Source organism: Leptopilina boulardi, unplaced genomic scaffold (assembly GCF_019393585.1).
Source record: "Leptopilina boulardi isolate dan_hultmark-lab unplaced genomic scaffold, ZJU_Lbou_2.1 LbouV2_107, whole genome shotgun sequence".
In the NCBI taxonomy this organism is placed as follows: Eukaryota; Metazoa; Arthropoda; class Insecta; order Hymenoptera; family Figitidae; genus Leptopilina; species Leptopilina boulardi.
In genome coordinates this window covers 164713-188063 of record NW_026137649.1, presented here as the reverse complement: position 1 = coordinate 188063, position 23351 = coordinate 164713, and the positions used below count along the sequence as shown (strand labels likewise).

General features: G+C 31.4%; 1 protein-coding gene and 1 long non-coding RNA gene across 3 annotated transcripts in view; one reads left to right on the top strand and one right to left on the bottom strand.

The window, feature by feature from the left end:
• The window catches only part of LOC127276933 (ets DNA-binding protein pokkuri), a 31479-nt gene extending 18523 nt beyond the window's left edge, over positions 1 to 12956 (bottom strand). The window contains exon 1 of the mRNA XM_051297689.1: positions 12808 to 12956. The gene's annotated coding sequence lies outside the window, so the exon portion shown is untranslated. The remainder of the gene's footprint in view (positions 1 to 12807) is intronic.
• Positions 1 to 23351, top strand: part of LOC127276962 (uncharacterized) — a 169055-nt gene that overhangs the window by 12648 nt on the left and 133056 nt on the right. The window lies entirely within an intron of this gene.

Genomic DNA, 23351 nt, shown 5'->3' with positions numbered 1-23351 from the left:
ACATTTTTTTCTTTATATATAATTTACTGAATGAAAAAAATTATCATTATATAGAGACATATATCACTGTAAAGTTTATTTTATTAAGCATTCTAAGAGTCTAAATATGACTATTTAAAAAAAGCTTTTTATTAAGAAAATTATATGTATAAAGACAACAATTTTTCAACTGTCTTCGCAAATGAAACACATAGTACTCTCCATATCTTAATTAGTGAAAAATGAGCTACTAATTTAAATTAGTAAGAATTTTCACTAATTTTTAGTCACTTTTTACTAAGAATTTAGTAAAGAAAATTTTAAACTACTAAATCAAATAATAATATTTTACTAAAGATTAGATGACACTGAAGTTACCAACGTTGAATCGACGAAAAGAATTTTTTTTTTCCTAAGATTGAAGATTTCCCCGCCTTAATTGAGAATTTTTAGTATTTAAAGATGTATTCGGGACCAAAATAAAGAAGTTTCAATTTAAAAAAATTGGTTCTTGGCCTTTAAACTAATCTGAAAACGAAAAATTCGTTCGTCGATTCGTCGAATCAACGTTGGTAACTTCAGCGTCATAAGATTAGTAACAATTCTTACTAATATGAATTAGTCTCTTTTCACTAATTTAAATTTAGATAGTAACCTTGCGCGCAAAGTATGCGTGTCAGTGACCGTCCATCTCATTTTCTTTTTTCAATTTTCTCGCTATTTTTCCCTCCTCCTGCGAATCCCCTTTCCCTTCGCAAGAACACCTGATAAGTAATATTGCATCTCAGCTGCTGTGGTGACCAACAAAGATAACAAGTGCAAAAATCCGTCATAAGAAAAAAGCTAGACTCGAAGAGTCTAGAAGCAGCTCTATCACGATCTGTAATTTCGATAACGCCAAGAAAATGCTTCTCGACGCAGATTCTATCGCTTCCTCTTATTATATTTCTAGCTTGGAAATATTCATTTTAACAAACCGGAAAACATATCTAAGAATTTCCTCATATAAGAAACACGATAGAGAAAAAGAGGGAAAAAACTCACACACGCACACACACAGAGGTACAAAATCTCTCCCGAGATAATCGTTTACTTTAAAAGCGAACTGGCCTGAGCCATGATTTTCGAAGAAAAAGAAGTTCAAGTCAAGTGGAAAAGATAGAAAGACAGAGAAGGAGAAAAGGGGATGAGTATTGGAAACGACAACCTGTTGAGATAACGGCAAGTTGAGAATCTCTGTAAGCGCTACAAAAGAGAGCAGCATGAGTCGACTGCACGTGCATGAGAGTAACGCCGACCGGAAGTCGATAAAAAGCCCAGTTCACCCTCGTCACTCGGCACCAGCTTCTCGTCATGGGAACCGGGTCTCCTCTCTCTCTCTCTCTCCGTCTTGTCAGTGCGGTCCAGACCCCCAAAAAACTTGACTCAAGTGGACCGCCTCCTTCCTCTTGTTGATCAACGAAATACTCTCCCAAGAAGTGTCTTCTTGTCGTACATTCCCTCCCCAAAAACGTCGATCGAATTTCTAAGTACCCATAATCTTCCCTTATGTGTTAAAAACAAGTGTGGTTTTTCCTGTTCATTCTTCTGACAATGAGTCGTCGATGCATATATTTATCTATTTATAACAAATCAATTGATTTGATACTCCCCAAAGAATGGGGTTTCAGATTTAATATGGTCTTATTTTTAATTTTAAACTTCAATTTAAAACTAAGAATTTTTGAAAAGTTCGAGAATTCTATATTATTGACATATATAGAATATGTATATGCACTCTCTAAATTTGAATCAGCGGAATCTCGCTGATTCTCAGCTATAAGTATACCACTGATTTCAATCAGCTTATATGCACTGATGAATTAGTGGAATTTCACTGATTTTTCAGCGTATATCCGCTGATTGGTACCAGTGGTATACTTATCGCTGATTCAAATTTAGAGAGCAACTATTTTAAAGTGAAACTCATTTATTTTTAATTGTATATACACTTATTGTCATTGGTCCATTTCTAATGAAAAACTGAAATTATCATGAGTGTGGAAAATTCGAATGAAATATTTTAAGCTCGAGCTTTTACACAAATTGTTGTGTTTCGGATAAATCGTTTTTCACACTGTTGAGGATAATTTTCAAAAATGATTCGATCTATTCACATGAGAACCTCCATTTGCTCTGTCTCTCTCTTGGAACAAATTCCTAACTTAGTTTCTGAGCACAGACTATGCGCATCGGCTTTGGGGTTTCCATTCCATGAAAACTAAACGATTAATGCTCCTTGTGCCCTGGAGTTCTATTGTATTGGAAGATCGAGCAGGAAAACACCATTACCAACGGTGTTATATTCTTCAAAAAGTGCCAACCAAAGTACACAATAGCTGCGCACGGTGCTTTAGAGAACGCGGAAGTTGGTAGTAGGAGAATCGCGACGTGGAACACACCCCTGCAGCGAAGAGGTTAATATGTTCTTGTTCTCTCTCTCACTCTTAATATACGTATATGTATATCTGTGTAGAAGGAGAAATCGGGGGATTTACAAAGTTCCGGGAAGTCGGCCCTTCATGCGAATGATGGCTTTCAACTGACGATGTAGGTGGGACACGTCTTTTCTTTAGGATCCGGAAAAATAAAACCATCTGGTAACACTGATCTCTTTACATTCCATAATTCTTCTCTTTTTACCCTGAGTGCCAGTATATATATATATATATTATACAAAATCGTTTCACCGCTGCTGTAAATACAATTTTGTTTATAATAGAAATAACTTAGGGCCAGTTTCACCTACTCCGGTTAGAAGTTAATCAGCGATTAAATCCCTAACCGACCAATCATGAGCGGTTAAATTGGCTTTAATTGTTGATTAACTTTTAACCGGAGTTGGTAAAACTGGCCCTAAATTCAGCGCAGAAGAAAATGTTTTTTGCGTTAAAGAAATCTGTAAGAATTTTAACAAGTAACACTCGTAAATGCCCTTATAAAGGTTTTACCACACGGAGAAAAATAAATAGCTAGATTAGCTAAAATTTAGTTACCTTAGCTAACCCCAATTTGATATTATATGGATACCAATTATTGTTACCGAATACAGCTAATAATTAGCTTCCATAGCTAACATGTTTTGCTGTGGCAGCTAAATATTAGCTACCAGAGCTAAAAATTTGCTATGCATATACAATTGCAATCTCATTTTTCTCTCTGTAAAATTTCTAGTGAACGCCTTGAAAAAATTGTAATAACGGTTGAATAATGATCGTTATTGACTGTTAACAACAGTCTTGTGAAAAGAAAATTATTAAAAACTTGTATTTCTATTTCTTTTGATCAATCCAGAAAAACTGGCAAGGGACTCTCTAATTCTATCCTTCAAATTTTTTGAAATAATAATAATTACTATTCACTGCCATAAACCTAATAATCCAAGCCATCCCCCCCTCTCTCTGTCTTGTCTTTGGACGAAACTCAAAATCTGTATGTAATTTATTTCGAGGTCGATATAAGAAGAATTATGAGAGGATGGCAGACTTGGCAAATGTTAATGCGGCTAATGATTTTAGGGATTAGTCAAAGGCGCGGCGACACTTTTAATAAATCTCTTTTTTTATGTTATATTGTGTCACGTAAATAATAAATATTTACATTATTTCCTTAAAATTCAGGAACTTCCTGTCACAATAATTGATTGACTTTTGCAACAATAAACTGTTGAAAAAAAAATAAAAAAAAGATCTTTTAATCCTTCATTATAGTTGATCGAATGAAAAATGATTAAATGTAAGGTTTTGGAGGATTAATAGAATAAGCTTTGAATAAAAAAATTTTTGATATGTATATCGATTAAAAGGTATAATGTAATGAAATTTGAAATATATTTCGTTTGCCTCGATTCGACAAAATGGATTACAAATTTATAGAGAGAGGAAAATAGAGGCAGTACCCTGGTAGAAAAAATTAGTGGCGAACGAGATTTCATTGTTTCAAGAATGCATCTGGCCACTAATTTTTTTCTACCAGGGTAGACGACGGGAGAGTGGGAGAGACCCCGGACGTTCCTAAATCGAGATAGTGATGACTGCGAAAGACGGAAGTAACGGACAATTTGGCAGGTGTACAAATAATGTGGTAAGGGGGGGGGGAAGTATAGTTGCCGTAATAATAGAGCGCCGGGTTATGGATAGAGGATATAAAAAGTTTTGAGAGGAAAAGAAAAATAGAACGCGCACTCTGCTTATGAATTTATTCATTCTATTTGCTTCCTTAAAATATTGTGTATCGATATTTAAAGAATAAGAATAATTTTTTTTTTAAATTTAGTTTGTTGTTGCAACAAATTTTTTTCTTTGCCTAACAAATCGAAATTGTCATGATAACAATAAAACTGTTAAGAAAACAAAATAATTTGTTCTAACGACAATACCAGATTTGTTAGTTATATCTATTAACAATCCGGTTATTATTTTAAATTTTAATACACAATTCTTTTTTCTCCGTACGCTTAAGGAAACTAACCTCCGTTAGTAGATAGCGCAGGAGTTTCTGTCAATTCCTCGTTAAAATTTTTTCCGTGTATAGTTACTTTGTACTACACTAGAACGTCAATCGAGAACACGTCAGTCGAGAACAGAGCAAGGGAACACTTGAAGGGAAGTGGGGAAGCGGGTAGAATTTAGGTTATGACTGACGCCAAAGTCGTACTTGTGATTTTTAAATTTAAGGTGGATTCAGTGCCCCACTAGTGAAAATCCCCTAGATAGAATTCACATTGTTGCGTAAGGCCCTTCATACGGCCCTGAGTGTTTTTATTTTCGAGCGATAAAAATCGCGTCAATCGAGAACAGCACTGCACATTCGTCTGTTCTCGATTGACGTTTTAGTGTATCTGAAATTTAAACATTAAATGATATATTATATGCACTTTGAAAATCAGGTTTGATAGGATCTGAATATCAGTCACTATGATAAATTATCAAAACATTTGCTAAAATTAATATATGAACTTTAGGCTGACAAAAAATCATAATTCATATAACAAATCTAATTCTAAGGAATACTGTTTAAAAAAATATCGCCGACACTGAAAAAAGAAGTGTTGTTTCTGATGGGTGTTATATTTTAACTAATACTAAATCACATAGACAGTGGCGCCCTCAACTGGTGTTAAAAGTGTTGCGTGATGTTTCAACACTATTTTTGGTGTTATAATAACACTTTTTTTCCTGTCTGTCCGCGAATTTAAATACAGGAATGAAATTAATATGGGGAAGCGTTGTGTATTTGGGAGGAAAAGAGTTGCCAGGAACGCGCGAATCCACGTTTGGTATAGGTGTATAAATATGCCAAGAGGAAGCGGTGTTACAATAATAGAATGCGTACGTAGGTACGCAGACAAATCTTTCGTGTCTCGCTAGTAGTTTTAGGGAGAGAGAGGGGGGGGGAGAGGCAAAACTAGAAAAAGCTCTACACGTTGAGTATACAAATAAACGCGAGACACAGTCGGGAAAACTATTTGAGGCGTCTCACGCCGCTGATGATTAGAATTCGCAAGCGAAATATTTAGCTCACTACAAGTCAAACACACTCACTCGAAATTGCGTACTCGAAGCCAATAAACGCACCAATAATCACTTCTCTTTTCAAAAAGTTGAAAATTTTAAACCGCATTTTATACAAATATTTTATATGAACAAATAATTTCTTTTGTTAATTACTTTTTAAAATATTTTTTCAAATAATAAACTTAAATTCCTTTATATGATAATAATAGTCTTGTGATATTTTCGTGTGTTTACGGAGAGCCAAATAGAGAAAGTGGAAAGAGAAAGAGACATACACACAAGTTGAGGAAGAGTCGAGTGCTGAAATTTCTTTTCTCTTCCCATTGCCCTCTGTCTCTCTCTTTTAAGAGTGTATTCTCTGCGCTGAGAGCAACGAGGGACCGGATGCCATCCATCGTGTCCGTTGGTTTTCCTTTTGCTCTGTTTTTCGTGCCTTCTCAACTGAAGGATGCGATGCGAAGAGAATGGAAAGAGAGAAAGATGCTGCTGGCTTTTATGTATTGAGGTCCAAAACCAAAAACCTTGCAGAATATTACACTCTTTTATCTACCCAGAGTCTGTAGTGTGCCTCTTTTTATACACACGATATATATATAAAGAAGTAAAGAGAGAGAGAGAGGGGGGCGGTCCAAGGTCCACACTTCCGGTCCGGATACGAACCGGTTCTCTACGTGCTCTCAACTTTTGCAAGATTCTTTAAATTTAAATAATGAAAATGCAGTTAGTAATTTTTTTCTATGGATCTGAGAATTATTGAAACATTGGAATAGTAGAAATAGTATACACAAGGAATAATAGTAGTTAAATCGGAGTAGTATACTTAAGGTAATGATTATAAAATCATGAAGTGAAGTTTTTTCTTAAATCTCTTTTTCTTCTGAGAAATGTTGAGAGGACAACATATCTTTTATAAGATTGCTAATTGAAATTTTTTTGGGGAAAAAATCAAGTTCGTGAAGAGGTCTATCAGCGTTATATTCGTGTCCTTAGCGATCGATCCATCACTCTGTACCATCATACTGAAGAAAATTTCCAACCCTCCAGTATAATCTCCCCTTTTCCGAACCAACCCTCTCGCTTGAAGCGCTTAGCTTCCGCCTCACCCTCATTTCCGGGTTCTTCTGCTCAACTCTACAGAATTACGTACGGAAGTTCTCTCTCTCGCTCTCTCTTAATACCCTTTCCCTATTTCTCGCATTATCTAGCCTCGACGAAAGTAACCTGCTTTTTCAAAGAAGTTAAAGCCCCTTCTACCAATGAAAATTCTGGTAGGATGAAACCGACTCGATCGATACAATTGCCGCTTCGTTATCGCGAACTAGACGATAACCCTTTCCACACTAATTTCACTCCATGTTTCGTTTAAAACCATGCAAGAAAAAAGAATGCTGTAAAATGCATTTTCTAATATCTAAAATTCCGACAGATAAATGGTATATTCCGATTTAGTAAATTTATTTACTATACAGAAAAACCTGCAACAAAAATTAGTAAGGTAGGTGGTGCCACGTCAACTTTTTAAAATATAAATTTTAAATAACACCGTCCGACACGATTTTTTTCCCCACAAAAAAATCAAACATTTTCAGCAACTAAAACCAAAAAAAATGCCCGTGTCTGGCCGTTTTGCTAGATCAAGTCGTTTGCGGTTTTTAGGGGTAAAAACAACTCCTAAATGAAAAGTGATAAGATATCTTTTAAAAATAATTAATTTTTTATAAAACTTGGTGTCTGAGAGTTTTCGGGGTCGCTGATTATTAATCTGATGTCAGATTTTCAAAATTCAAAATGGCGGTCAAAATTTTAAAAAGTTATTAATTTTTTCTTTTATATCCGCAATTTTGAATTTTAAAAATCTGACACCAGTTTCATTATCAGCGACCCCGAAAAAAAAAATAAGTGACTTATTTGGTATCTTACAATAAAATGTAATATGGAAAAATAGTATCTTCCATCTTAAAAAAATATATTTGTAAAGTATCTTATTCATATTTAAGATGCTTTTTGCGTTTTAACAAAAATGAAAATATTTCTTCCATCTTAAAATGTAAGATACTTCGGTAAGTTTCTATAAGTAACTTGAATTAAGATATTTGTGGGGTCATAAGATGTTTAGAAAAAAGATGCTTGTAAATTGTAATATACGCCAGAATTTGAAGCTACTAAAATATAAAATACATTAAGCATCTTACATAAGATGCCATAAATAACCTCAAAATTTTTATCATCAAAAATATGTAAAGCACTTTGGCGAAGATACTATTAACATCTTAAACTAAGATATTTCAAATAACTAAAAAGTTACTACCAAAACATCTTATATTAAGATACTTCTTTTTGCAGTGAATTGTCACTTTTCATTTAGGAGTTGTTTTTACCCCTAAAAACCGCAAACGACTTGAACTAGAAAAACGGCCAGATACAGGTATTTTTTTGTCCTAGTTTCAGAAAATGTTTGATTTTTTTGTAGGACAAAAAAAAAGTTGAATTTTGTCAATCGGTGTAAGTTAACCATATTTAGCAATTTTCAATTTTAGATTTTTATTGCTTCATTCCATTTAGTTCCATCTAAAATATTGTGGTTTTAAAACAGTATAACCATTCAATATAACTACATATGCAAAAAAACCTAGATTTCTTTTAAACCATTTTTCCATTTACTATAGAAAAACACGGCGTTAGAAACAGTAGACGAAATTGCGTAATTATTACTACTCTGATGCTGTAACAAATCTAATGGCTCTGACATTTCTTTTTTATTAGTAATTTATCAGTTTCGAAATAATCTCGTAACTTCCTCGCGGTAAGATGTAAAAACACAATTTTAAATGTTAAAATAGCTGCGTCATAAAGTAATACTTGTTCGAAAAGAAATAGTAGGTCTTTAAAGAATGCGCGATGTGTGTGTACACATATAGATATACACACATATACATATATTGTGCAAAGAGGAAGTGTAAGGAAAGACAAAAGACTTTGTACGGGAAAAGGAAGACGGAGAGGGAGAACGATTTGGAGGTTTCTCGCGCGCTAAGAGATGGCAGCTCACTGCTACTAAAGCTAGGTAAGTATTGCTCACATACGCAACAAAAAGATAAAACGCGGATTTTTATGTAATTACATATATAAGACACACGCGTGATAAGTGTATGTTCGCTAGCTTCAACTTTATTACTTATGCATGCATGCAACCTACGTATTCATTCTGTATCCATATGATGAGGAGGAACTCACTCTTAATAAAAAAGACATTATGGTAGCGTTTTGTCTCTCTCTCTCTTATTAGAACCGAATTAGATAAAGATAGATGTCAATATTTCATTATATCTCGATTCTTTATTTTTATATGCTATAGTAAAAGAGAATTTTAATGACGTAGTTTTGCACTTTTGTTAATCATCATTCGCACAATATATACCTCGCTATCTACTTCCCGTACTTATAAACAGCACTGAATTCTCTCTTCCGTCATGTGTATAGGTCTAATTTTGCATCGCTCATATAATTTCCATATTTATTCATATATCCATTGTCACATGAACGCTCTCAACTATATGTATGTATATCGTTGAGACTTAATATATAATATGCCACTCTAGATGAGAAGCAAATTCCTCGAAAATGATCTAGACTGTTTTTTCAATTGTCAAGGCAGAAGTACAAGATGAAAATATCCATGGTAGCCAATAACGCCGACTCAGAATTTCTGTCAAGACATGTCAGAAAATTTTTTCCTTGTATGCAGCTGATTCAAACAGCGTATGTACGCTGATGAATTAGCGTATATGGACGCTATTTATATTAATAATCATAAAATTCTGTTTTAATTCATATGCACGGAAAAAAATTTCTTCTCTACCACAGACTGCTCTCTGATCGGTTCTCGGTAGAGAGGTTTGTCTGTACATGTTTTACTTCATGTGATTCTGTTAGTTAGGGCTATTGGCTACACAAAAAATCTTAAATATACATAGTTCAAAGCATTTTAAATTTAGATTTTAATCCTTACTTGTCACTGTGCGGTCAAATGGGCCCCAGGACTATTTTTTTCAATCCTCAGAAAAAATATCTTCTTTAAAGAAGACTGGGAAACTACACAGGAAAAAAAGGCTTATTCCGAGCATAGTCTAATTTTTTATTTTGATTAGAAAGTAGCCGATAACTAATATTAATCACAAATAATGGTCTAAAAATAAGCCGTTGAGGTCTTAATGAAAAACGAGATATTAATATGACAAATATTTAGTTCTATTAGATTCAAAACAAGCCTTTGTGGTCTTGGACTCAATACAAAATTTTATTCGCTAGAAATGAGACGTTAAAAGTCTTCAATCAAGCCCATGAGGTCTAGATACTAGTGAGTTGTAAAGTGCCCGAGTGTAAAGTGTCATGGACGCCTTTCCAAAAATGTGACGCGTCTATAGTTAATCGGAACTAAAAGAATTCATTCAAAAGACTTACATATTCATTCCTGTATAAAAAATTTAAAAACTATGTTTATAAAACATTTTCATACCATGAATTGTTGTTTGTGTCCTATAAATTCAGCTTTAATTGTTATGAGTGTGAAAATAATGTTATATATACAACATAATTTTATTACAATTTTCACACAAATATAAAAATATATATATAAAAAGTATGATTTATATCAATAAAATGTTGTTTGATGTTTCAAAACTTGTGTAAAATTTCAATAATATGGTGTTGACAGGTTTCATAAAAGTTTAGGTTATGTTAGCTAATTTTTATACCGCGCAGTGGCTTGATTTAAGCCCAGGTTCGGGCTTGTGGCTACTTTCTATTTCGAAAGGCAGCTTATTGTTAGCCCCTACAGCAGGCTTAAAGTAAGACTTATGCTATGAGCGAGTTAGAAACTATATTCGGTCTAGTTTGTGTCCCATATTGAAACTAGCTTCTTTTCGGGTTTGAAACAAAACTTTTTTTTTCCTGTGTAAAAAACAGATTTTTAATCGAAAAATCATTTAGGGAAACAAACAAAGCATGGTATTTTACAAAGAAAAACACATTTGTGAACATTTATGACAAATTTGTTCGGCATAATCCACAATCTATTTGTATTGTAAAGGACGTAAATGCAGCATAATAAATTCAATTTTCTTAGGAGTCTGTACACATCAAGATACAAGCTTTTCTATCAATCATCCCGAAATAATGAAAAGGTCTTTTGCATGAAGAACAATGGACACTTTGCACTCAAAATAGATTAGAATTTTGAATTTCCTGGCATACCCATCACAATTGTCTAACAAACTTAAAATAAAAAGTTTCCAGAAACTTTTCTTATTATCCTTATTCTTTTAATATCGTAAAAATAACCAAGGATGAGGAAGATAAAGAAGTTTACGAAGAATGCGATGGAAAAATAAACACATTAAGTACCAGTTCTGGTGATTCTATCATTCTACACGGAAAAAAAATCAAGTGAATATAGTAGAGGCAGTAACTATAGTACTTTCGCGCTTGCGCTCTTCTACAATATTCGTAGAAGAACATACCCAATTTGCAGGGTCCTATATTAAAATAGTAGAGAATCTTGCAAATGGGGTATGTTGCTCTAGGAATATCGTTGAAGAGCGCACGCGCGAAAGTAGTATAGTTACTGTCTACTATTTTTGCTTGATTTTTTCTCAAAAAATATTTTGTAAATTTTACAAAACTTCCCTACCAAAAATTGACTTCTGATGTGGTACTGGTCTCTGTACTGCGCCAGTAGTGAACACGGGTTTAAGTTTTGTAAAATTTGTAAAAGTATTTTTTTCCCGTGTATTTTACAAGACACTTTTAAACGATAATTATTTACTGTAAAAAATAAATAAATCTTGATTTAAACCAACTTCCGATCATATGAGATTGAATAGCGAATGAATTCATTGCATATAATTTTAAGGGGTTACACCACCCTGAGCGCAAAAAATGTTTACGGTTTTTATGGAATTTTTTTACGAAACTGTTAAAGATATAACTTTTTCTTGCACTAATGGCATAAAGTACATGTATTTAAGTATTCAAAAAATCAAAGAACATTAAAAAAATATTAAAAAGTTTTTATTTAAAAAATTTTCTATGCAATTAGGAGTACTTAAAAAAAAAAAAATTGAGGATCTAAAAAAACCAGATTTAAAAAAGTTGATAAAATTTTTTTTAAGAAGTTATGTTTCAATTTTCAAGTCAAACGGTCAAATATTTTTTGAGTTATCATGCCCACCGTTGCAAAAAGCATGGTCGCTCAAGAATCATCATATCCTCGATATTTTAAAAATTTTTTAATGTTCTTTGATTTTTTGAAAACTTAAATACATGTACTTTATGCCATTAGTGCATGAAAAAGTTATATCTATAAAAAAAATTCCATTAAAACCGTAAAAAATTTTTGCGTTCAGGGTGGCGTAATCCCTTATGCACAAGAATGGACTTAAACTTATTTTGAGCCAAAAAATTGGATGATTTTTCAGTCAGTTTAGTTTTAAGATGTAAACAGAGTCAGACTTTACTTTTTCAGTATTAGACTCTATGTATATTAATGGGTAGTGATGTTACTTTTAAAAAGAAAAAATGATATTCCTAATCTAAGATTGAAAATTGATTTTCCAAGCAGCTGTCGTTTTTTCCGTGCTCAATAAAGTGGAAGGTGACTTCCGACTCGTGGCTCTCTTATATACATATAGGGAAACAACACGCGATGGATGGAAATTTGCCGAGGCGGTTTGTTTACAATAGTTGCGCACGCATGGAACGTCACGGCGACACATTTGTACATGAACAACCCCGACACGATGAATGTTACCATTTTACGCCCCAACGCAAAATTTTCAATTCGAAAAATATCGTTTTCAATCTCTTTACCAGCTAATTCTATTATGGTGTTGAAAAAGCAATCGTCAATTTCTCTAATCGCGGCTTTATCCATTCAGATATAAAAGTTCCATCCGGGAATTTAAAATGTTGCCAAAAAGTGTATTTTCAGTTTGGAACTGGCTACAGAAATAATGCATTAAAACAAAATCAGGTAATAATAGATTTTCTCAAGTGGAAATAATTTTCAAATTTTGCTTCAAAACGTTAAGTTACAAGAAGGATGTCCTTATTGTAGTTTGTAATTGAGAAAACGGAAGTTGTAATAAGGAAACTACTTATTTTTATAGAGTACGTTTTTAGGAAGTGTTACTGGTTCAGAAAAATATGTTTTCATTTTATTAGGATTTGATAACGTAATTAATTATTATTAAAAGATTATTTAAGGAGTAATTACCTCAATTTAATCCTCAAATTATTAAACACCCGTTGAATTGGGCGAATAAATCACAAAATCACTGTTGTTCATTGATTGAGAATTAAGAAGAGCAGAAGTACTTGGTTAATCCACACAAGGTGTTTTTTAGCACAATTTTTTTTCAAAATCAGAATAACCTGTAGTAATTACAAATTAGGCGCGCACTTTTTTACAAAATTGAAGCGAAATTAGCAGTGGTTTTTTTTGGTATTGTCGCGCACGTGAGCAACAGAAACTTGTGGAAAATAAAAAAAAGAACACGGACAAATTTTATCACAGTATCAAGAAAATCCGTATTTTATAGTAACACTGAGACAACACTCGAGAATGTAAACGAGCACCGCTGACTGGAGAAATATTTCTTCTACTCGTTCCTTCCTCGATTGCTTTAAATCCCTTTGGAATTTCGGTTGATAATAATAATAATGATGATGAAATTTCGCTGCTTTCCGCAATGTAGCTCGTTTTGATAATGTTCCCACTGATTGTGATGAATTTTTGAAGCAACGAGTATTTTTCAAATGAAAAACTCGTGCACAATTTTTAGCAACACGACTACAAAGCGGCATATGAAACTCATCCGTCACGTCTCGATTCTAGCGAGCGACTGAGCTTAGGAAGTGGAGGCCTCGCCACCTCTCTTTTGCTTGGGATGGGATAGAGAGCAAGAGAGAGAGAAAGAGAGAGAGAGAAATATTGTTGAGAGAGAAACGAACTTGAGGGCAGGACCGTAATAAAAGAAGGTGTATAAGAGAGCAGTGGATTTTTAAATTCTTTTCAGGTCTTTCTTCCACTCCTCCCACCCTCTCTGAATTCATTAGTTTTCAAACCTTTACTCAACTTGTTTAATTGTCGAATTAAAAAAAATCTATAATTTAGGGTCGGTTTATGAGTCACGTTACTGTCTAAATCTGAATAAGTCACTTTTGACTAATTTAACAGCACCGATTCGTTTATTAAATGAATTAGTAACAGTAATGATTAATTTTTAGTCAAAAATGACTAATTCATTAGTTAATCTAATTTTTAGGTTATGTTACATGACTAAAAAATTAGTAGATTTATGTCTACCAAATATTTTAGTAATTTTTGTACAAATAATTAGTCAAATTTGACTGTTAAATTAGTTGTTTTCTACTAAAAATTAGTTATTTTTAAATTAATTGAAATAGGGCAGATTCGTTCACGGTTTTACTGTTAATTAGTAGTTTTCTACTACTAATTCAGATTTAGAGAGATAATTTAAAAATCTAAAGTGTTTGTAATTTAAAATCTGTATTTTTAAGTTTTTAATTGATTGATATAAATTGTATATCGTAATATTAGAACATAATATCATTTAAAATTAGGATTTTCGTGTCCTTGAATGCTTATTTAATATACATATAATGTGATTTTTCCATTCAAGTTTTATGTAAAAATTACATCGACTTTGACTTACCCTTAACAATTATTTATGTCATGTTAGTACGTTGCGGTTGTCCGAATACTCAGTTCCGGAATTGTTGCATTTGAGTTTAATTTCTTTGACCATTTTATCATTACGATATATTATATATACTTACAAATTTAAATTTGATCATTTACGAGATCATTTATGACATCCATACATATTAGAAATATACCATTTATTTGACTCAAATAATAGTTATTTGATATAAATGAATATTTATTTGATAATAGTCAAGTAACCAATTATTTGAATGAAATAATTTTTTTTTCAGTGTAGTTTTTATTATCAGAGGATTTAAGTTATACTCAAGTTAATCGTGGTTATTGAATGTTGACTTGAAACTTTGGTAAATTATTGCTTTATATAAACGTAACAAACTGTTGAAATGTTAGCTTATTTAAGGGGTTATAAACCTTTTCATGGGTCAAAAAATCTATTTTTTTCCATTGCATATATCAAAAGTACATATTAGAACCAAAGTTATAACTGTTTTAATCCGCAACTTCTCAAAGAAGATTATATATACGCTTGAAACTTTAAAGGCTATTACCTCGGAATCGTGATTTTTGAGGATCGGGCTGAAATTTTCTAGGGTTCTTTATACATACAATAGCTAGTGCGTGAACGAAGAAATTTGAATCAAAATTAATATTCTTTTGCTCAAAAAACCAAATTTGTAAGCCCTAAAATCACAATTTTTGAGAAAAAGTCATCGCCATTTCTAGAAAAATGTGTTTTTTTATAATCCTTCGTTCATGCACGAGGTAATATAATATACTAACGAAATTTCCATTGTTTTTTAATTTTAGTTAAACTCTGTCTGACTTGTCGCAGTCACCGCAAGCAGCTATCAAAAAAGGTGTTTTAATGAAAGGTGTTTCCACAATTATTAATATTTTTTAATAAAAATTTATATACAAGTACATCGAAATATGAACTATTCGATAAAATATAAACTTCGTTTTAAAAACATTTTAAACAAAGGCTAACTAATTTTTTGAAAATTCCTCTTTTTTATGCCCATAAAGGTATATATAACCCCTTAAACAAAATTTCTATAAATAGTTGAAATGAAACTGTTGACTTTCTATGTAATATTCGTGCAGAAATCTTGATGTGGGCCTAGTGTGGTACTCGCCAGTTTGCCAGATCTCTAAAGCCATTGTCCGGAAAAGTGACTATAGTGTCTTACAAGGATGTTATGTTTTTCTACACCCCAAAACTCTACTCAGGTAAAACTGATAAAGGCTTTGTCAGTTTTATATATACGGATACCCTACTTTTTAAAATCATATGTGATTAAAATTTTTATATTTAATAATACAAATTTTTTTTATTAAGTAAAACTATTAATAACTGCTATTTATTCTTTGTTCAACTAGCAGTCCTACAAAACTGCTTAGTAATAAAGTTAACTTTAATTTTTGGTCGACTAGCGAACTAACAAAAGTATTAATTTGTAAAAAAAATTATATAAACAAATTATTCTTTCGATGCTTTGTTGACCGAATTCAATTTTCTTTTGGCTTTTCTTTTTTTTCTATCCATATTGTTTTTAAGTAAAAAAAATTCTGAAAAATTGGAACTGATAATTAAAAGTATACCTAAATATAAAAGATAAAGTCTGTCATTACGCACGTATATAATTGAACACTGCTCTCTAAATCTGGATAAGGAAAAAGTCTCCCACGTAAAAAAATAAGTCCATATATGTATACATTTAAAACAAGGGAAAATTTTAGTCATGAATAAGTGCGTATATGCACTTATTTTTTCACGTGGAAGATTTTTGAAATATAAATAAGTGCATACAAACTTATTCGGATTTACGGAGTACGATGAATGCGCCATCGTTCTAAAAAATGTGGCAATACCAACATTGAAAAAATTTTGGTGCAGCAGCTGCCCCAAACGAAAAATTTCTATAAGGTAAATGCACTAGTAATCGTCAGTGCATTAATAGTTATCGGCAGCTAGTACATTATATTGTAAAAAATAAGATCTGTGTAACTTTCCCGTGTTATTAATTGTGTGTTTAGATAAAATCAAACCTTTCAGCATTAAAAGGATACAAATTCGTCGTGTAAATATTGAATTTTCAATTAAAGTAGTATAGAGTTCGTGACAAGGCCACACTGCAAAAAAATTTGCTTCGCATTAATGACTATTAACCATAGCAACTTTAAATCTAGTCAGCGCAAGCATCCTATAGTTATGTATAGCTTGGTTAATATTGTCAAAGTCGATTTAGTATAGAATTGACCCCTTGTTTCCTAGCTATATTAACTACGGTGTTTGGTTAATATCGCATGTATCTATAGTCAATTTTGCTAAAGTTTAATTAGTCAAAGTGATTCTAGCCAATGTAACTAAGATACCTGGTTATTCTGATAAGCTTCCCTAGTCATTCCGACTAATTGTCGAAATCAACTTTGACCAAGATTGCCTAGTGGGTTCCTCTCGTAACCATCAGTCAAATTAGTCAATTCCTGGTATACGGGGGTTAGGAATTTTTTTCAGTGCATGTACTGACTAGATCAACAACATTTCTTAAGTTCTGGTTAGGCGAATGACAGATACAATCAAAGAAGTGTAAAATGAATTTAAAGTTAAGCTTATGTTTTTGTCATAAAGTAATTAAACTACTATTGATGGATTGAAAAAAATAAGTTAATACAGTAGAACCCCGCTTACCGCCGGTTGTTGGGGACCGGTGAACCCAGTTACCGCCAGTTGACTAACAGCGTCCCCTTAGTCAAAACATAGGTCCGTATTATACAGGGCGCTTACATCATAATTTGGGGCATATTATTATGTACTATAAATATTGTATAACATAATATAATATATGAACCATTGAAATAAAATAATAATAACGAAATTATTTGTATATTATAATGATTATAATATGTGCAGTAGTATCAGGAATAATTTAAAAGTAATGGTTGCTCACACTAGATTTCATTGATACGACTATAGACTAAGAGAGAGGGACCGGCGGTATGTGGGATTTAGTGACCGGCGGCAAGTGGGGTTTTACTGTATTGAATTTTTTATTTTATTATTAAGGAAAACGATAACTAAAACTCTAAATTCACCGTGTGTCAGTAATCGTCAGAGATGACGATAACTAAAAATTTTAAGTACATAAACAACTGACTTTTTTTATTGACCTTTGTTTTCAATGTAAAAATAAAATTTGTATATTAGAATATTAATAGATTTTAGTTATCGTCAACCGAAAATAAAAGGCATAAAAATTGTTAGAAAATCGGTCACTCGTAACCCCACATTTTCTAATTATTTCTAATTATTTTATTCAAGTGTTTTATAATAATTATTTAACAATGTATCAACATTTTCGCACCTGACAACTATTCCTTTTATCATATTTGGAACTCCACCATAAAATTTCAAATCAATCCATTCAGTATGTTACGATAAAAGTTACTGAAAATTAATATTACATACCTAACAATCACATAACCTTAGATTTAATGTAATAGTACATTGTGCAACATCTTCAAGAAAAAAGCTATTTTATATGCTGTTTTGAAGAATAAATTTAAGGTTATTTTGTCTAATGTACCTGAAAGTGTGCAGCAAAGTGTACAATGCTGCACACTTTTTATTTTGCTTTGCAGGTGTTGTACAAATGTATATTAAATTTCATTTCTAGTAGTATTTTAATATTACTGCCGATTACTAATGCTTTCACGTGACGATCACTAAGGCAATCAGTTTTCATCCCTGTCGATAACTAACACATTTGCATGTTACAAACTTTATTTATAAATAATTATTAACAATAATACTATTTTTAAAAAACAAGAATTAATTATGCTTCGTTAGACTTTAATTTATCCGTAAATATTAATTATTAGTTTAGAAATACCGTTAAACATTGTTTAATACACAATTAAAGTTGTCAATTCGGCTTAAGGTGACGGTTACTATAGTGCATTTACCTTATTCAATTAAATTTATATACTAAATATTTACCATAAGTTTTTTTATGAGTGAAGTTAACTGAATATAGAAATTTTTCGTTTGGAGCAGCTGCTGCACCAACATTTTTTCAGTGAAGGTAACTGTATAGGGAACTCCATACTTAAACGCAGTTTTTAAAAGGAACCCATGTCAAAATCTGTAATGGGAAATAAATTAAAACATAAAAATCGAAATGATTTAAATATTTTTAATTTTGAATAAAAACATCATTTTTAAAAGAATACATTCATATCTTCAACGTACTGGTTTATTAATTATTATTTCACACTTTTTTTTGTAACGAAAATATACGATTTATTTGAAAAATGTTAAAAACTTTATAATACGGTCCTGCTCAAAAAGAGGGGACACGTTCATTGGTGCGAATAAATCGCGAATCTCGGTCCTTGATTGGCGTACCGACGGAAATAGTCAAAGTTGGTGGGAGGGAGTGAGGGGGGGGGGGGGGGGAATGTCGCATGTTGGCGGATGATTGAGGACTGGGAGGGGGTGAGGTAGTGGGCGCCCGCAACCAGTTGACTGACTCGGTCAGAAGTGGGGGCATTGCTTACTTCCTCGTAGCTTCCTCATACTATACGATCAAATGCGATCGTCGGCAATCAAGACTTGTATAACTTTAACTCGTTGACTTCTCGCCTATGGAATTTCGTCCGCGAGCAATGCGAATCACACACATACACACAAATAGACGCTAACGCAGCCGTTTCACAGAATATGCTATACGTACCTTAAGTATGACGAGTAGACGCTCAATCTAAAGCTCGTTCAACTGAGTTATGGAAAGTGATGAATATATGCCTGAATTTAATTTAGTACATCGTTTTTATTTTATCACTTTGCTGTACTTAGAAATAACAATAAGAATCATGTGTAGAAATTTTGCCAGATATAGTACCAGTAAAACAGCCGGCATTACCTTATTGGCGGAATAAAATGTGTAATTGTATAAGTTAAACCTTAAGTACCAATCTTTAATATATTGTCCCAGTCAAAAATTAAAAGTTTTGCGATGGACTTGATATATGTACATTGCTAAATTGTTGTTCTATCTTGTACAGAGATTCTCCAACCAGACCCTGACCTGGTTGAAGCAGGGAACACCACAGAAAAAACCTAGTCTCATTTTTGCTGCTCTCTAAATCTGAATTAGTAGTTTTCTACTAATGAAAGAGTGCGTATTCGTTTACCAATTGAATTAGTAACAGTTTTGATTAATTTTTAGTAAAAAGCTACTAATTGCTAGTAGAAAACTACTAATTCATGGAGTAAATTGTATTTTTTATTATTTCAAATTAGTAAAAATGTCAGTTAACTTTAATTATTGTTTTACTAAATATTAGTCCAATTTAACTATAATTCAGCAAAAGATTTGTTTATGTGGCTGGTGTAATTGAAGAAGAAAATGCGACAGTCGCTTTATTATATTTTTTTATTTTAAATTTGACAGTATGAGTATAAAATTTTTGATATTATGATAGGAAGTATTTTCTTTCTTTTTGAGGGCTAGGGAGTTAATTCTGAGTAAGTTAATATAATATATAATATTAACTCACTTTTGGAGTTGATTTTAAACTTCAAACATTTTACTCCCAACTCTGCGGTTGTCAATAACTTCCGAAATTTTTTACGGTGCGTGAATATAATTTTTGCTATATGTATATAAATAGAATATCCATATATTAACAAAAGAAGGAGGCATTGATTCTGTTAATTAAACTATAATCCTCTTGTTGTTAATCAACGGAAGAATTTCCGAGATAACTCACCAGCGTCAGAGGTTATCGTTGGGTTAGATTAAAGCGCCTCAAGAGAAAGAGAGAGAAAAAGTTCCGAGCCAAAAGTTAACGATTTGGCATAGTTATTTAATTTGCTTGTATCCATAGAACTTATAAGTTTTTTTTATTTATTTTAATATTTAATGAATTTTATTTTTATACACGAAGAAAAGAATATAGTGATTATCACTGCGAGCTGAGTAACAGTTTTTAAACAAATGTTGTTGTCTTCCGACATACATTTTCTCAAATAAATAATGAATCAATAGTGTTGCTTACGAGAAAAATTTGACTAAACACGTCGTAGTCAAATTAACTAAGCCTCAGTGAAAAAACCTGGATTCAATTTGAAACGCATCAAAAATGTACTTGATATGTGCGGTGTCACGTTTTATGACGTTTAACATTTGTTCATTTTCAGCTGCAATAATAATGATCTAAGGTTTTTTCTGTGGCTCTTCTCTTCGTGTACAATAATAATTCATTAAATATTAAAATTAATAGAAAATAATAATTATGTGTCAAGTTCTGTGTATAAAAGAATTCGTATACGCGGAAAAAATAAATTCGCACTAATTTAAAAATATCACAGTGATCGAAATGTTTATATGAATTTAATATTTTTGGTATCAATTTGATACTTTTAAATTAGTGTGTTCATTAAATTTTACATAACTTTTCTGGACTAACGAATACAGCGTTTTATTACGAGACTGAGTTCTAAAAAATATAGCGAATATTACAGATAATCTCTCAAAATGTTTTGTGAAATACAGAAAAGTTTATCAGAAAATACTTCATATATTTCGAGAATTTATCTGTAATATTCATACCAAATTTTACAAAACTCGTCTCGTAAAATGCTGTATCCGCTAGTCCAGAAATTCACTGGGTTTATTTTTTCCATGATACTTTCTGTTTATAATTGTTTCAAATAAAAGGAAATGTTGACGATTATAATATATTTGAATTATCAATATTGTAATGTAATTTATTTGCCAAGTATTTCCTATCCGCAAACACATAACGAGTTTTGGTACTGCTTTGCGATAACCTATAACGTCACACATTCGTTCAGTATATATATATATATATATATAATGTTACACTTTAGGTTAATTATATACATATATGTATATTCAATTATACATATATAGGTATATATAATATACATTTTGTTAATCGTTCCACATCCGCAATCGTGCGATAATTCCCTCGTCAAGATATTTTTTTTTCTTTTTCAATATATTTAAGCTCGCTTATAGATCGCTGACATATCGTTATCAACAGAAAACTTATGTATTTCTGTCACCGATTTGTTTTCTATTTTTTTCTTCTTCATCTGTGACAAAGCACTGAAAATAAGACGGCAACGCTCTCATTTTATTAAGAAATAAGATTAAATGAAGAACGTTGTTCGCATCTTATTTTAGTACCTCACTATTTTCTGTTTTAAGAAAACATTCAAAGACAAAATTTTTGAGAATGAAATCTAAATCAGTAAAAATTCTACTGATTGGAATTGAGATAGTATTGTATATTATATATTATAGTCTGTATTTCTTGAACGAACAAAATAAATGGAGCATATTTTGAAAATTGTAAAAAATTACTTATATATATGAAAAACAGAGGTTCATTCTAAAAATATTTAATTTAATATTTAATACAATGAACAACGCTATGATGCATCTCTATTTTATATGTATGTGTATATCGAAACAGCGTTTTACTCTAAATTATTATTTTTGAAAAATAATCGTTAATGGAACTTTAACACCTATTAACATGACCGGTTTTTATTTTTCTTTTCTCTTTTCGTGTCTACTATAGTCCCGGAATCCTAAAGAATGCCCTGATATATCCTGGAATTTTAATTTCTATTCTTGAAATTTTCTCTCTTAATCTGAATCAGTGATAAGTATATAACTTATTCAAATCAGTGAAAATACACTGCGAGTAACCAATTATAAGTATATCACTTGTTCAAATAAGTGAATACACACTGGCGAATCAGTGAAATTCTATACTGATTCAGATTTAGAGAGTCCATTTCCAGGACTTCCAGAATCCCAGCTGTTTAAAAGAAGTTAAGTATTTTTGAAGAAATATTTATTTTGCGATTGTATATACGTTCGTATTTTGATTAAATTATAGTTTAAAAATATTAAATTAATTAAATATTTTTGAAATACTTGAAATGTATTTCAAAGACATTTAATTAATTTAATGCGCATTTTTACATGTAAAACACTCAACAAAACTTCATGGCAGAATTTTGATCACGAAGAAAACAATCAATACACTGTGAGTCACTATTTATACATATCACTCGTAAATCCGAAAGACACCAACAATTCACAAACTTCTTTATCACTCACTGTAAGAAAAATTAAAACAAAATTTAGCTTTTAATACAAAACTTTTTAGACCATAAATCCGATTATAATTATCACGCCATGAACACGCTGCCATGAGGCACACACAGCTGTTTACTAATTTACGTAGTCTGCGCAAACGCACTCTCTAAATCTGAATTAGTAAAAAATTAACTAATTCATTTAGTAAATTAAATTTTAACTAATGAATTAGTTATTTTTGGAAGTTTTACTAATAAAATAGTAAAAAATTAGTATTTGAACATTACTAATTTAAAATAGTAATCAAATTAACTAATTCTATTAGTTATTACACCCGAGTTACTAAATGAATTAGTCAGTTGAACGTAACCTCTATTATTTTCATGACGTATGTCATCTTCCATGGGTTTTTTTTAAATATTTTTTTGTTTTTTTTTAGTATTATGTGATACTATAGCTTGTACAATGTTCAAAATATTTTGTTTGGTGCTTTAAATATTACTTTTGAAATTATTTATTTTTCAAAAAATTTTTTGATATAAACTAACCGTTAAAATTTTTTTATTAATTTTATTTCACCAAAAGTAACTATGTATGTGTATCTAAACTGTCTTTAAGTAAATTAATAAATTACTATAAAGTGAAAATTTTAATAAAATCTTTACTCAAAAAAATCGGAAATAATATATCAAATGAACCACCAGAACGTAAAAAATTTTATATGAATTTTGCCAATATTATGCAATTTAACCCATGAAAACTGACTTTTAAAAATAAAATATTTTTTATACAATCATGAAGAAACTACATGCGAAAAATTTTATCTTTGAAACTCGACTTTTAAAATTTAAACTTTTAGTATGAATAAGTTGATAAATTTTTATTGATTATTTACGATTTGGCGTTAAAATTGTATAATGACTA